Here is a 17,115-nt window from a genome sequence, read left to right as displayed (position 1 = left end):
AATTTGTGGAACACATTTTATTCTTTTTTACCCAATTAAGTGAGAAATTAAGCAAATGTCTGGTGACATGTGTAGCTATATTTTATAAAACAAGACAGATCAGCAAAAAGGGATCTTTGCTTTCTGTGCTTGTGAATTGTTTCATATTCCAGTGGTAATTCACAGACTGCAAATATCTCAGTAGTCACCCTCACAGTCAGTATCTTAGCAATTTCCAGTGCAAGGATAGGGCCTTTTCCTGGTTTCTCTTAATATATAAAAGATTCACATTTAAACAATTTAACAAGTGGCTTCAGCACTACTGATCAGCTGAGGGCAGGTTGATGCCTTATTTCACAGCCCACAGCCTCATTTTTAATGCTAGAAATTCCATGTGTTCACTATAACAGTGAGGGATGGGAGTGACAGATGTCAGAAGTACTTATCTGGAAGCAATATTCATGAAAAAATGAAAGTCATGGCCGCACTTGCTGGCTCAAACTTTTATACAGACAAAAATGCATTACCATAACTAATCAGTCTTGTCTCATACGACATATACTAAAAAAATGTGCGGTATTCAAATCAGTGATATAACAGATTCAGAATTAGGGGAGCTCAGGTGCCAAAATATCTCAGTTTGGAAATTCTGCCTCCAGAATGAGCCAAGCCAAAACAGCTTCTGAAGTTTGAGTCCAGCTTGCATTACATTCACCACATACATTAACTATAAGAGAAAATTGCTTCCAATAATGTGTACATTAGTAAAAAAAATGCATATAAATATATGCTTATGGGGGGGGGATCACACTAAAATGTTGAATTTTTGAAAGGGTTTTTTTGTTTTTTACAAAGCAAATTGCAGGAAAATGTGGAGAACTGAATTTAAAACTGGAAAAATGAGAAAGTGAGAGAACTGAAATTGATAGTTTATTTCATCTCTAGCTGGGAGCAAGCACTCCTAGGCTTGGCATTTCAAGATCTCTCAGAAAAGGTTTGGAAATGTCTATGATTCCCCCCCGAGATTCTCCAAGAATGGTGGAGATAAACTAATTAACTACATGTTGAGCTTGGGGTTCTGTGGGTTGTCTATCACTAGTGGTAATGTAAAAATTATTGTGATCCATGCATGTCCAAACATTCTAAAGTCTCACTGATTATAATATTGGAATATTATAGGTACTTGATATAAAAAGTACTTACATTAAGTCACAAGAACTATAACACGATCAGAGGTCATGGACCCCATAAAGGGTACCCCATAGCGGAGCCCTAAATACAAACACATACCTAGCCTAGGGAAAAACCCACATTAATTTACCTGGATCACATTATTTATGCACAACTTGGAGCAGTGTAAAAAGGAGTACCATACACTCTGAAACAGCTCACTTATCCAGGAAGGCAAAAGTCCAAAGTGAAACATTATTACCTTCTACTTATCAAACATCTTGCATATCAGAGGCTCCGAAAGGCCTTTACAAATTTATAATGTAGAGATTACCTCATTCACCAGGGGAAAGTGAGGTAAGTAAAAAAGAAAAAAAAACATATACCCACAGAGGAGAAAAATGTGATGCTTGTGTATGCTCTAAAGTTCCTGAGTTCTTGAGCTGCAGGCTGCTTACAAATTTCAACTCACATTTTGCTCTTTCATTGACAATAAGGTGTAGTGAGCTTTTCTGGTAAAAGGTAGTTGTGTCTTTAAAATCTTATCCATTTAAAGGGGGGGATGTATGCTGAATAGCTCTGGTATACAGAAATCTTAAAGCGGTAGTCTTCCAGAAGGTCTGTACTGAATATTCCAAATCAGCTTCATTTGGTTTATGCCTAAGCATGCAGCCTTACAGATTGTGTCATCAAAAGTTCATTTGAAAGGGAGCTATGTGCAAAAGTAGGGTCAAATCCTGAGGACCTGTTGTTGTTGTTGTTTAGTCGTTTAGTCGTGTCCAACTCTTCGTGACCCCATGGACCATAGTAGTAGTAGTAGTAGTAATAATAATAATAATAATAATAATAATAATTTATTATTTATACCCCGCCCATCTGGCCAGGTTCCCCCAGCCACTCTGGGCGGCTTCCAACAAAACACTAAAATACAGAAAAAAACATTAAAAGCTTCCCTAAACAGGGCTGCCTTGAGATGCCTTCTAAAGGTCTGGTAATTGTTGTTCTCTTTGACCTCTGGTGGGAGGGCATTCCACAGGGTGGGTGCCACTACCGAGAAGGCCCTCTGCCTGGTTCCCTGTAACTTGGCTTCTCATAGCGAGGGAACCGCCAGAAGACACTTGGCGCTGGACCTCAGTGTCCGGGCAGAACGATGGGGGTGGAGACACTCCTTCAGGTATACTGGACCGAGGCCATTTAGGGCTTTAAAGGTCAACACCAACACTTTGAATTGTGCTCGAAAACGTACTGGGAGCCAATGTAGGTCTTTCAGGAACGGTGTTATGTGGTCTCGGCGGCCGCTCCCAGTCACCAGTCTAGCTGCCGCATTCTGGGTTAGTTGTAGTTTCCGGGTCACCTTCAAAGGTAGCCCCACGTAGAGCGCATTGCAGTAGTCCAAGTGAGAGATAACTAGAGCATGCACCACTCTGGCGAGACAGTCCGTGGGCAGGTAGGGATTCAGCCTGCGTACCACATTGAGCTGATAAACAACTGCCCTGGACACAGAATTGACCTGTGCCTCCATGGACAGCTGTGAGTCCAAAATGACTCCCAGGCTGCGCACCTGGTCCTTCAGGGGCACAGTTACCCCAGTTCTTTGCCAGGATGTTACTAATGTAGTTTAGATAACAATCAGACTTTAGGTTTGTTTGACTTGTTTCTTGTGTACTTCAGATACATTGATTACAAAAGCAGCTAACTGGGGTCATCCACACCATCTGACCTTTAAAGGGATAAACAAGCTTATTTGTAGGCACAGACAAGCAACATAAATGAAAAATAGGGGAAATGTCATTTCATAAATGGCTGTTTTCCTAAAAGAAAGAATGCTTTTTGTAGTTGTGTGCTATGTTCAGCATGAAAATTAATTTTTGTCCTGAGCATACAGGCATTTTGTTATGCACGTTTCCATTACATAAGACTTGGATTACAAATAAATCAGAACTACAAGACAGGAATCAAACAACATTGTACTATCTGGGATAGACACAGTTTGGATATTGCACATATTTATGGTTGCACTCAATCTGTGCCTTTTGTTCCCATCTAAAATAGAGAAGTCTTTAGTTAGATAATACCATGAAAGGCTGCAAATCTCATCTTACTTTTCCCAACAGAGGGAAAACTCATATTTCAAAAATTCAATTACTGCACAGTAGGAAACTATGAGGATACTTCTGAGGTGCCAATAAAATCCATGGGACAAATGAAATTAATTTTTTGTGTCTGTGCAGTAGAAATACTTTTACACACACACACACACACACACACACACTGCTACATTCGTAGTAAAAAGGAATTCAAAAGACATCAAGAGAATCACAAGCCTCAGTAGATTTTAATATTAGCATCACTAGTGTCTGCCTTGCTAGAATGAAATAATGAATTTTTTTTACAACAGATAGCTGAGGTGTGCACCCAGGGCAAATTCAGCTAAATAAGTCCATGTATCCCCCCCCCCCCCAATAGTCTATTTTACTTTGGGATGGGGGGAGTGGAGAGGCTTACTAAAACTTCATAATCTGTTTGAGAATTTCACCTCTACACATTCACTCATAAAAGAAGAGTCCCTTTATAGCAATCATATAAAGGGGATTCACAGGTAGAGGAGGAAGTGGGGCTACAACTTCTATCAATGTTCCCATCTTCACACACAGGGCATCCCTAGCTTTAATGTCCGCACACTGAGCACAGACATCTGCAAAGGGTGTCTACATTTGAGCAGCTGTTCATGCTCAGATTATCTTTCTTTAGGGGCAGGTCCAGAAGGTTCAGTCTGCTTACTTCTCTATTCGGGGATCACCTTCATATAGCTAATGCATGAAAGATGCTAAGGGGATTTGCAAAATGGCTTCCCCAATTCACACAGTTCTGGGAAGACTTTAAATAAATAAATAAATAAATAAATAAATAAAGTGTTAGTCTTTATTTTTTCTTAAATGCATAACTGCCAAGCAGGGGAATAATCACAGTTGAAACAGTGCTCTATATGTATTAGAGGAGAAATAATGCTGAGCTTTAATATAGAAAAATGCACATGCCGATTGTCAGATATTAGTTTTAGTATTGTTCTCTTAGCCTTCTAAGCACCAAATTAAATACCGATGCTAAGTAGTGGCAGTGTTGATTGAACACTGGTTTAATGCACTAAGGGGAAAGACATGTGAAATGCTTATGAAAACCATTTCCACTGATTTAGAGAAAAGCAGAAGGTAGTTCTGCCTTTAAAACCCTGTCAATTTAAAATGAAAAAACCCTACACTGAATAGCTCCTGTACACAGAAATCTTAATTGCTACACTGCCTAAAGTAAACATAACTAAATAGGCCTTCTGTTACACACTCTTCAACTAAGAAGTCTTTATATGCTATGGCAATTAAAATTCTTGTGGTCTGGGAACCTTGAATTCATACATCCAGCAGTCTTTCTAGCCTCCTTTTTCTAAGGTAGGTTTTTATTTTCTTTTGTCACTAACTAGCTAAGAGTTTCATTTTACCAGAACAAGCACTTCCACAAATGCTAAATGCAAAACAGATGTTAATGTTTAAATCCCTTGAGATGTTTAAGGCCAAATAGCAATGTAGCTTCCAATCCATTCACTTCAATGTGAAGGTTCAAGGTACACAATGATTTTAAAACAGATTTATGAATAAATATTTTCAGCAGAGCATTTTATTATGGAAATGGGTATTTCAAAATCCTTATTTTATTACACACACACACACACACACACACACACACACACACACACACACACAAAATATACATATATAAAAACATAATAAAACATTAAACATTTTTTTTTTTAAAAAAACCTTCCCTATATAGGATTGCATTCAGATAGCTTGGTGGTCGGATAGCTCCTAAGGAAAAGTAGTGGCTTTTACCTTTAAGGCCATTCATGGCTTGGGACAAGGGTCTATCTATTTGTGTTTTGAGATCTTCCTTGAAGGCCCTTCTCCAAGTGTCATTCCCCTCATAATGGTTATGGTTGCTGAATGTTAAATAGCAGCTTTCCAATGGGCATTCTGGGAAAATAAATATGGTAGCCATGAGCCCAAAGGAAACCCACAGACTCCATTCTGCACTCACTTCCAGGCTCAAAGCCACTGTATTTATTTCCCCAGAATCCCTGGATGTAGTACCATTCCCAGGGGCATTTAAGGGGAATTGTATCACTCAAGGCTTTCTGAGGAAATAAATAAAATGCTGTCTAAGAGGAACACAGACCAACTCTTGAGTTTTGACCTCTGCTCTAAAAATACATGGGTGGGGGCCCGGCACGGATGAAGAGGAAGCTGTGCAAGCCTTGGCTGGCAGCATGCCATCTCCTGGCCCAGGCCTGCAGAACTTCCTGTGGGTGCACTACAGAGCTGAAGCGCAGGGCCGGCTCTTCGTAGACCCCCGGTGGCGCAGTGCACCATGGCGCGGGGCTGGTAAGCTGGGCGCCGGCCTGGCAAGGAGGGTGCCGCGCGGCAAAGCCGCGCGGAAAGCAATTGCGCCCTGCGAGGGCGGGGCGGGTGGCGGAGCGATCTCCGCCCCTCAGCACCAGGGCGTGCGATCTGCTCAAGACGGCCCTGCTGAAGCGGCTGGTGCAGGGTGAGTCATGGCACCAAAGAGTCTGTGTCCAGCACCTCCTGGGAGACCCCCATTTCAGAAGTTGCACTAAAAATGGGGAAGCGGACCCACAGCAATGTGTTAGCCCCCTTCCCCATGGGGATGCCACTTCCCCTTTTGCACCTTGCCCCAGGTGCTGGCAACCCATGCCACTGGTGGGAGTGCACAGGAACCAGAGTAAATGGTAATGTGTACACAGCTGTTGGCTTAGAACAACTACCCCTTTAGTATAGCTTCACATTTCATTCACTTCAACAAAAATTATCCCCTATGTAACCAGACAAAAGAAGCCATATTTTGCTCTTAGTTATAATGGTAAATCCAGGGGTTTCAGGAATGAACAGATAAGGGCATTTAAAACACACACACACACACACACACACACACACACACACACACACACACACAAACAAACAACAACCAGAGTTTAAACCAATATGTAGAGAGCTCTTCCCAAAGCTTTTGGATTTGACACAAAGGTTTTGGAATAAGCTTCTGCCAATGCATGATTTAGCTGTCTCATATCAGTCCCTTTATTCATCTACACCTCCTTGGGGCTGGATTCAGTTTTTATCCAAAAAAGGGCAGTTGCTGATCCTTACTCAAAACATAGGCACAGGCAGGCCAAGCTTTCACTTAAGAAATCATTAAAGAAAATACACCTCCAAACATGTCTCATAATCAATTTGGAAATGTTACTTATTGGCTGAGAATCTTTGCTTGGAAATATAAACACCAGAGACAATTAGTAACACATTCTCAAATTTCTTTTAAAAAGAAGAAAAAAAGTTGAATATTGCCTTTTTTCTAAAAGCACAGCCAACTCTTCCTTCCTCTATGGAGTACAGAAAGATAATATACAAAAATATTACCTTAAAGTGATAGCTATTGTTAAGATATGCCGCCATGTCTATGTGTCCTTGTCAAAATATTTGGCTATGGTTCTAAGACACAAAATAGTTTATAAAACACAAGAAGTTGGCTATTTCGGAAACAGCTGGGGACAAATGACCTACATGGCCACACAACATCTATATATATAAAAATGTAAAAATCGTGAAACTGTGTTTGCCACTTTTCTCCGTAACCGCTTGACCGACCGTCCTGAAATTTTGACACAACGATCCAGGCCACTCCTAGAGCGTTGTTGGGGGCAAAAATCCCTCAAATCGCACACCTGCCCAGGTACAGACCTGCTTTTCCTCCAAGTCAAACAGCGCCCTCAAGTGGCGTAGTACCCTCCTCCACCCCCTCCCTTCCTGTGAAATCTAAGCCACACCCACAAATCAAATGACATCATCATCATCCAAGCAACTGAAAATCCCCCAAGGCGGCCATTATCACACCACTACGCCTTTGTTTAATGTAGGCCCCTGACAGGCCCGGGAGGGGGGAACCCACAACAACGCACTTGGGGGCATGGCAAGGGGTTTTTACTTTACCCTTTAGCACCACTAACCCACACCCAAAAAAAAACCCCACCAAAAAACCAACATTGCCAAGTGGAGGTCAGGGCCTGCCTTGGGGGGGGGGGTGTGGCACAGGCCACAGCACAGCCTTTGATTTATGTAGGCCCCTGCACGGCAAGGGTTTTTTACTTTACCATTTAGCAACACTACCACACCAGTCATGGGGGGGGGGACACAAACTGATCGGGACACATGGGGCCATTCACAGGGAATGGCCACAACAACACAACACACCCACAAACCCCGCCTCTGCCACGAGATCCTGTAAAACAGGAGGCCTTGGCTCCATTTTACATACTAGGCCTCAGGTCTACAGCCCATTAAATACTATCCCAAATGGAGCCCTGGGTGGGAGGTGGGGGGAGGAGGAGCCCAAATAGGTCATGGGCTGACGTAGGGTGGGGGGGGTAGATAACCCACATCAACGCACTTGGGGGCACAGCAAGGGGTTTTTACTTTACAATTTAGCACCACTAACCCCCCCCCCATAATCCACAAGACAAAAATAAATACCATCCTTAAAAACGTCCTGAGATACGCCGGTCATGGAGGGGGGGGACAAACTGAATAGATCATGGATCGGGACACATGGGGCCAGTCACAGGGATTAGGCACAACAACACACCACACCCACAACCCCCGCCTCTGCCACGAGATCCTGTAAAACAGGAGGCCTTGGCTCCATTTTACATACTAGGCCTCAGGTCTACAGCCCATTAAATACTATCCCAAATGGAGCCCTGGGTGGGAGGTGGGGGGAGGAGGAGCCCAAATAGGTCATGGGCTGACGTAGGGTGGGGGGTAGATAACCACCCCATTTACAATCCCCTACCTTCCCCTTGCCACTTCCTGGGTTTTTTATGGAACTTCAGAACGCACCTTTTATTGCCAGGCCCTTACAGGGCCCGGGCCAGGTAGATAATGTGGCCCTGTTTTTAACCCTTTTGTTACTTTTATCATTTTACTGATTGTAAATATGCAGACCGAGGCCCCCTTTAGATTCGGAGGCCCGCCCCAAGTGGCCCATATGACCCCCCTCCTTCTGTCTGGGCCTGTCTGTTGCTACAGGGCTATGGGGCTTTGCTATTTGATCCCCCCCCCCCGGGTGGGATTCTTTAAGTAGTTATCTGGGTCCCAGGGCACATCATCATCCCCTATCCTTAATCTAAATATATAGAAATGTTCACGATTCGTTCGCAGGGGCCAATGTATGGAGATACAGGGGGGAGGGGACAACAGAGAGCTCAGACAAAAGTAAATACTGGGAAATAGAACCCAGAAACTGACAACTCCTTCTCCAATGATGGGGGCCAATGTAGGAAGATACCGGGGGTAGGGGCCAACACTCCCCAGGAACAACAGAGGGTTCAGACAAAAGTGCATGCTGGGAAATAAAACCCAGAACCTAACAGTTCCTTTTCGAAGGGTGGGGGCCAAGGTATGGAAATACAGGGGGAGGGGCCAGCACTCCCCAGGGACAACAGAGGGAAGGGTATCCTACCGAAACACAGGGATGAGCTGGGGTGGAGGGAGGAGGGGCAGGATACGTCGTGGATCGTGACAGGGTGGGGGGTGTCACAGGAAAGAACCACAGCAACGCGTGGCCGGGTCAGCTAGTTGTGTATAATAAAAAATAAAATAAAATGGAGAGGGAGAAAAGTTTAGTGAAGCCAATGTATTTTACAGCAAACTAGAAAATATTGATCTGATATTGAGATGGTAATTGTGATTTAATAGTATAAATTGTGTATTGTAAAATTTTATATTTAGAATCGTCGGTTTTATATATGCTAGCAAGGTGCATGTTTTATTTTCTAAAGTATGCCCATTTTAAAAAAAAAACCACTGGAGCAGGAAAATAAGGGAAATGTTTATTCTGAGTTCTCCAAAATACCTTGGTTTTCGAACGCAATCTGTTCCAGAAGACCTTTTGACTTCCGAATGTTCAAAAACCGAAGCATTTACTTCTGGAAGCATTTACTTCCAGAAAACTCAATACAGAAGCCGTGAGGCACATTCAACTTCCAAAAAGTGTTCGAAAACTGAAACAGTTACTTCTGGGTTTTTGGCATTCAAAAACCGAAATGCTCGACCTCCGAGATGTTCAAAAACCAAGGTACCACTGTACTTATTTCAAAGTATTAAGGGAAGTACAGTAGATGGGTGTGCATGTTTTCACTGAAAGTATACAGAAACATTGCCTAATGTTGGTCCTGTGGGATAACCAGCCTCATATAACCAACATGCTTCAGTGTAATTGATTACTTAAAACAATAAGTAAGCTGTCCTGCCAGGCTTAGCTATGTCACTTCCCTTCACCTTGTGAGGAAATGGGCAATCCAGTGTTTCTGTTAGTCTACCTGGGGATTTGTGTGGCAATGCACGCGATCTCCCGGAAGAAATAAAGACACGGGACACATAGCATAAGGTTAATGGGTCGAATAGGCCACAACTTTATTGATTACGGAAGAAGCGAGGTATTGGCATAGGCATTGGATCTGACCGACTATATCTGACTCCAGCCCGCTCTGCTGGCAGTCGGTGAAGGGTTAACCACCGTTGGATGGGTCCTGCGATGCACATCAACTAGGTTCCCATCCTGGGGCCACCATTCGGGGTCGTGCCCTCAGGCCCTCACCTTCCACGGCTTCGGACTTGGCAACGCCCCTTGGACTCCTTAAGGGAGTACCCCTCCGCATTGTGGGGAGGTGATGGCAGCAACCTCCCCACCACATCTGGACCTTCAAGAGATAATCCAATGCCTACCGCCAAAACCAAGTTGTGACGATTACCACGAGGTAGGCGAAAAACCACCTGGCCGGAGCCAATTTGCCAGGTGGGAAAAACTCCTACCAGGCCCCGAATACGGCGACCAACCGAAGTCCGTAGGTAACGTCCAGAGGGAAACCCTGCCTGAACGGGGGGAGGTGGGTGGGAGAAAAGGTAAGGTGAATCCGAAGGTAAGAGGGCGAGACGCTGTCGGGGGCTCGCCTATATAGGCATGGCAGCCCCTCCCAGCGCGCCCCGATTGGACGCGCCGCAGGCGAGCCCCCGGCAGAAGCCGACCAATGGGCTGGGGGGAATGCTGGCCATTCCCCCCCTGCGAGAGTCTCGCGTGCAGCCCACAACTCCTCCTCCCTTTAAGCCGGGAAGAGGCTTTGTGTGGCAATGCACGCGATCTCCCGGAAGAAATAAAGACACGGGACACATAGCATAAGGTTAATGGGTCGAATAGGCCACAACTTTATTGATTACGGAAGAAGCGAGGTATTGGCATAGGCATTGGATCTGACCGACTATATCTGACTCCAGCCCGCTCTGCTGGCAGTCGGTGAAGGGTTAACCACCGTTGGATGGGTCCTGCGATGCACATCAACTAGGTTCCCATCCTGGGGCCACCATTCGGGGTCGTGCCCTCAGGCCCTCACCTTCCACGGCTTCGGACTTGGCAACGCCCCTTGGACTCCTTAAGGGAGTACCCCTCCGCATTGTGGGGAGGTGATGGCAGCAACCTCCCCACCACATCTGGACCTTCAAGAGATAATCCAATGCCTACCGCCAATCGGGCCCGAAAGGGCTCGCCGCCAATACCTCTACTTCCGCAACCAATCCTTAATAGCCACCAGGACATCAGCCAGCCAGGTATCATTGCCATCATCAGAAAGATGCACGCCATCTGTGTGGTAAAGGCTTTAACCAGTCTCTTTTGTTTCGGACAAGACTGGAGTCTGAAACTAACATTTTCCTATACCAATAGTTTAGGAACTTTTGTAACCATTTTGTAACCAACTTTTGTTACTATTTTGTAACCAAGCTATGTTTTATTGCCTGTGCAACTTTTCTGACTGCTGAATAGAAAAGCTCATGAATCTGACCTAAAGAGAGTTTGTAAGTAAACCATTTTATCAGGGGCGGAGCTAGGGGGCGTAGGGGGCAGACCGCCCCAGGTTCCACTATGGGGGGGGGGTGACAGTCGGCGCCCCACCCAGCAACTCCCAAGGCAAGCCCCTCCAGCCTCCCGGGTAAAAAGCCTGCTCGGCATGGCACGGCGCACTGCACCAGTGGGCTATCTACCTGGAGCTTGGACACTCCATTTAGGCTCTGTTTAGAAGTTGCGGGGGCGCACGATCCCCCTCTACATAGCATGCATTCATCATTACATAGCCACGCCACCCCCCCACCCCCCGGGTGCATGGCAATTTGTCGCCCCGGGTGTTGCGGCGGCTCGCTATGCCGCTGCATTTTATAACTTACTAAATGTGTAGTCTTTTTCTGTGCTAGGAAAAGTGCAGAACTCTGGGAGGAGCTTTTAAAGGTGACATTCTGGTGGGGGGCATTTTTAAACCTTTTACAGCCTATATTTCCACAATTTACTTTGCTGCCTGTTTTGCCATGTTAAATCTTTGCCAGGGTTCTCTCACCAAAGGGTACGTGCCCCAAACTAGGATCTTTGCATCCAAGAATTACTACTTTTCACCAACAAGTCCATTCAGATTTCTACTCCCTGCCCCACCCCCACCATCCTTCCATCGCATCCTGCTACATACAGCTGTGGAAAGAGCTTGGTGGAGAAGCTAATGTATTACATTGTGCAATGTATCATGCCAGCGGCTGTCAGAAATAATTTTTGTATGTCCAAAATGCACAACGATTCTGTCAACTGTTATGAAATAGTGTCTTAAGAATTCTGCTCTTTCCACCTTATCCAGTAATCTAGCTGCATCTATTATCCAAGGGATGACCTCAAACTGCATTTCTGAGACAACTAGCAAGGACTCCAAAAAAAGACTCTGAAAGGATACTTTCCAACACTGTCTACAAACCCTAGGCACTTCCTCCAAGGACTACACTATGGTGATGAGATCACAACATACTGAAAATGAAGATGCAAGCAGGCGTAATGAAGATGATCTCTCTGAAATTCCATCTTGGATCCCTTAAGGCACAGATATAAGCTGAGTTCTGAACTAAACTCAAAGAGCAAATAGTTCTTATTCAAAAAGATCGAAGGGTCAAAAGTATGCATTGCATTAAACTTATTTTTAAAGTTTGCTTAAGTGACCTCTTCCTTTTGCTTTGAAAGAAAAACAGATGTTCAGGACCCTGAACCTGAACACGGTCCCAGTTTGGCTTGGGGGGCCCTCTGTAAATAGAAATATAGAAAAACTTTATTGTCACGTACCACTTGTTTACAGTGAGATTGCTGTAAACTAGCCCCCCCCCCCAATCTCTCTGTCCTTGTTACACTCTGTGTGCTGTCATACGACCACCAACCCTGAACGTCAACTGCAATGTTGCTGTCTTCCATTCAGCAGCCTCATGGCCCATGGGTACAAACTGTTCTTTAACCTGTTGGTGCGCCTTATCATGCTTCTATATCTCCTGCCCGAGGGCAGGAGATTAAAAAGGTACTGGCCAGGGTGTGAGTCACCCCTGAGAATGCTCCTCGCTCTTCTGAGGCAACGGTCTCCCGCGATGACATCTAGCAGACTCAGGGGACAGCCCATGATATTGTGTGCTGTCTTCATCACCCTCCGTACGGACTCTCTGTCCATGGCTGTCAAACCAGCATACCACACCGTAATGCAGTATGAGAGAACACTTTCTATCGTGGACCGATAGAAGGAAATCATCAGTTGCTGTCCAACCTTGTTCTTTCGCAAGACCCTAATGCAGGCATCCCCAAACTGCGGCCCCCCAGATGTTTTGGCCTACAACTCCCATGATCCCTAGCTAACAGGACCAGTGGTCGGGGAAGATGGGAATTGTAGTTCAAAACATTTGGAGGGCCGAAGTTTGGGGATGCTTGCCCTAAGGAATGAAGTCTCTGTTGGGCCTTCCTAACCACCTGGGCTGTATTGACCTTCCAAGTTAGGTCTTCATTAAGATGGACTCCCAGGTATTTAAATGAAGAGACTCTCTCCACACAGCCCCCCTCCCTCCATATACAATGGGGATATAGTGGTTTCCTGCCAAAAAATCCAGCCTGGGTTGCTATTTGCCATGAAAAACAGACACAAGGAAGATGTTCTCTAGATGAACTGGAGTCAGAAAATCATTCTGGGAATCTGATGTTATTCAGTTATATAGATTTTAGTTATTTATTTTTGTTCCACCTTTATCCCAAGCATCTCAAAGAGGCATACACATGGTTTTCTCCTCCCCATAACCTGGAAGATAAGAAAGATAGTAACTGGCCAAGGGTCACCCAGTGAACTTCATCTTGAACCTGGGTCTCTGCAATCCTACACTTAGATGTGATGCAGAGATGTCTGTTTGCTTCCAATATTCTCTGCTTATATATTTGCAAATAAAGCAAATATTACAAGACGACTATACAACTCCAATGCTATCTTATCCTAAAGCATGAATTGGGAATGTTCTTCAGCTCAAGAGTCATATTGTAGGCAACTATCTGGACATGACACATCAGTCGTGGGCATGGCTAGAGACAAATGTCTGACCCTTACTTTTGACCATATGTGATTCCTTTGACCAGTAGGCTATATTCCAGCCATGCAAAACTCTGGGGTTTACAGAGAGAGAGAGAGAGAGAGAGAGAGAGAGAGAGAGAGAGAGAGAGAGAGCGCTCAAGGGCACAGTGCAGTCAGGCAAAAGCACTCAAGGAGTGTGCAGAGGCATGTTGATGAGGGGTGTGGTCTGGAAAGAAGAATGGCTTGGGAGAGTATAAAGTGGCAGATAAAGAGGCTTGAGATTCCCTATTTCTGTGAGAAACCAGTACATGTAATGATTCTTTAATAAGTTCTTTAATTGATTTATGGCATCTGTAATGCTATATAGTATCTGTGACCTGCAAACCAGCGAAGCCAGAATATTTCCATTTATGTTCACGTGAACTCAGCTCAGTTCCAAACACTCTGGCTAAAGTGTTTTGTGAACAGTGGTCCTGGAAGCCTTAGCATTTTTCTAATATATTTACAAATATTTTAACCAATATTAACAAAGGCTCACTGTAGGGGAATACTACTCTAGTATTTATTTTAAGAATAGATCATTCAACCTGCCACTCTCCTTTTCTTTATAAAAACTCTCCTCATTTATTAGGATTTTATATCTCTTAAAAGCTTTTTCTGAGAAAAAAGTAATCCTGTATTTAATAACAATGAACTTCATTGCCCTTTGACATATCTAGGACTTAATTGGGATCAATTTCAATTGCAGTTTCTCCAAATATTTATGTAATGTAGGGTCCATATCCTCCAGAGAGCTTATAAAAATATCTACATTTGTCCATCTTCTCTCTCTTCAAAATCCAAAAGGAAAAAGAGTCACTTACTAGCTATCTACAGTTGTCCATAACTAACAAGATAAGAGGCTTCATTAGATTAAATTGTGTTTTCTCTCTCTCTCCGTTTTTCTTCAAGCTAGTACTACAAGGGAAAGTGTGGTTAAAAATGTAGCACATGCATAGTAGAGTGTATCTGAGTATTTAAAAGCCTCATACTGAACTAGTCATAAGTGAATGTGAAACACTGGAATGGCAAAAGCAAACAAGATGCCAAATAATACAGTCACTTGTGTTTGGTATGCTAGTGTGCCTTATTCAGCCTCGCCTGATGGTCAGAACTAAGCATTATAATTGCATTTAACCACGTGATCAAATGTAATTAACCGTCCTACTTAAGCAATTTTACCATATCTGTTACCCATGTACAGCCAACAATTTCCCTCTTTTAACATGTATTTTTAAGGGAGAGAACAATAAAGTTCATTTTTTGTGTGAGATCACCCTCCCCCCCCCCACAAGGTCTTTACTGTAGAACTATAACAGAGTAAATAATTTTTCATTTTCACAAGGAGTGTTATTTTTTTCTTGCATACACAAAAGGCCCAAAGTATCTTCAAGAGTCAACATTTAATCTCCACAATGACACACTCCCATTTACTCTGCATCCAGTGAGCTTCCACCACTAGTTTGGGAAGCAGTATGCACACAATATTAGCCACATCAATATCTATCCTACTTCTTCTTATGAAATACTGTGTTTTGATCAGTTTCTTCCCAATCAGCTTTGATCCAAATTGAGAAAAAGAAAGGCATATCTGCATTTTAAGCCAGTAATGTGCAAGCAGCCTAAATTTTGCACACCTTAAAGATTCTACTTCACAAATGTTGGGTTCTTGATTAAAGTAGGTTTTTAAAAAAATAATAATACACACACACACACAAAAATTTACATGCTTCTTTCCTACTTTGAAAGCCCTACAGTTAACCATCTTATTTTCCAAGTTTGGGTGTTCAAATGTTCATCTAGCAAAATATTTCCTATAAATTCAGTTTGAATTCCTGGGGTAGCAAGCAATTACTCTTTTGAAAAGTAGGTCTTTCGATGAAAAGCTCTCAAGGAGCCACAAAGACCTCTGTACATCATATATAACCTGAGCTGTGTACTGTTTTGTGTAATATTGTACAAACAGATAAAATCCTCTGAGTTCAGGGCACTTTATATACCTTATGTTCCATGGCTTAAAATAAAATGCTGCTTCTTTTCTGATATCTTAATCTAACACAGTGTGTGAAAGACCCATCTTCAGGCCTGTTGTATTGTTTGAACAAGCAAAAACCACCATTCCAGAAGAAACAGCAGTATAAATTTTAAACTGCTTTATCTCTTGTAATGAGCAATCCTGAGAACTCTGTAACAGAGTATCCTGTAAGTACTGATAATACAATAAAATAAATGTACAGCCAGCACATTTCAGCACTTGTAATTTGAGATGTGTGCATTAAACCAGAAAAACAGGAGATGGGTAAAGTCTCCACAAAATGGGGTAAAAAAATATTATCTCTGTAATTTGACATTGTAAACTTCGTGTAGCTTGCTGATACGGCTGCAATGTGGTTAGAAACAAAATGGAGGACCAGCTCAGGTGGAGCCATTGGGGCATGTTTACAGAGAGGAGCAGAAATGCAGTAAGTGCATATTTGGTTGCTGCTAAGAAGTATATGTTGTTCCAATGAAGAAATTTCTTAATTCCAAAATGCACTGGACAACATAAAATATTTTGACACTCCGATTACCTTGTTCTCTCTGAGCTTTTTCCTACATATTTGTCCACACCCGAAAAATTATAAAGATCCACCCTGACAAGTATTTTAGTACAGTATCACAATCAGATGAGTATTTAATAATGGGTTAATATAAACTAATAACCTTGAAAGAACACAAAACTTTTTTCTGGTACCCAAATAAGAAGACCATTTATTTAAAACGATTACATCCCACTTTTACACCAATAAGGGTCCATAAGGCAGCTAAGAAAACTATTAAATGGTATTCTCCAACCTGATGCTTTATTTTGCATTATAACTCCCATCAACCCCAGCTGGCATTATCAGTGGCCAGGAAGAAAACAATGGAACTTAATTTGCGGTAGACATGTATAGTGTTGCACTGTGAATGAGTTAGAACTTAGAATTTGACCCCCATGTTTTTACTATTATCCTAAGTCTTTGCAGTTACTATGGATACTGTAAGAGAAAGAAACATCTCTAGGGAGGCAAAGGTGAAGATGATATGGTTTTTTTAAGGCAACATTTAAGAAATCCTCTGTTTTGCTAAGCTGATCCAGAAAGCAACAGAATGATTCATTTGTCAGGGTTATGTGTCATTTGGGCTATGTTGTGACTGTCAGCAGTGAAGCTGAAGTTCTCTAGTATTCAGGAAATGACTGAAAATAATCCTAGATGGGAATTCTAGCTCCAGTAATGAAGCTCTTTTGCAGAAAGAAATGAAACAATTGGTTTTTTACTATTATTTAGCTCTGTTTGCATATAATGCAAAGCCAAACTATGCCTTAGCATGAACATACAAGCATGCAGGCTCCCAGTTTGTTCCTCCTCCAGTCTTGCTGTGCTGCA

The sequence above is a fragment of the Zootoca vivipara genome, chromosome 8 (genome assembly GCF_965207765.1).
Source record: "Zootoca vivipara chromosome 8, rZooViv2.hap1.1, whole genome shotgun sequence".
Lineage (NCBI taxonomy): Eukaryota > Metazoa > Chordata > Lepidosauria > Squamata > Lacertidae > Zootoca > Zootoca vivipara.
The sequence above is the reverse complement of the archived record's forward strand: the minus strand, read 5'-3'. Positions refer to the sequence as shown.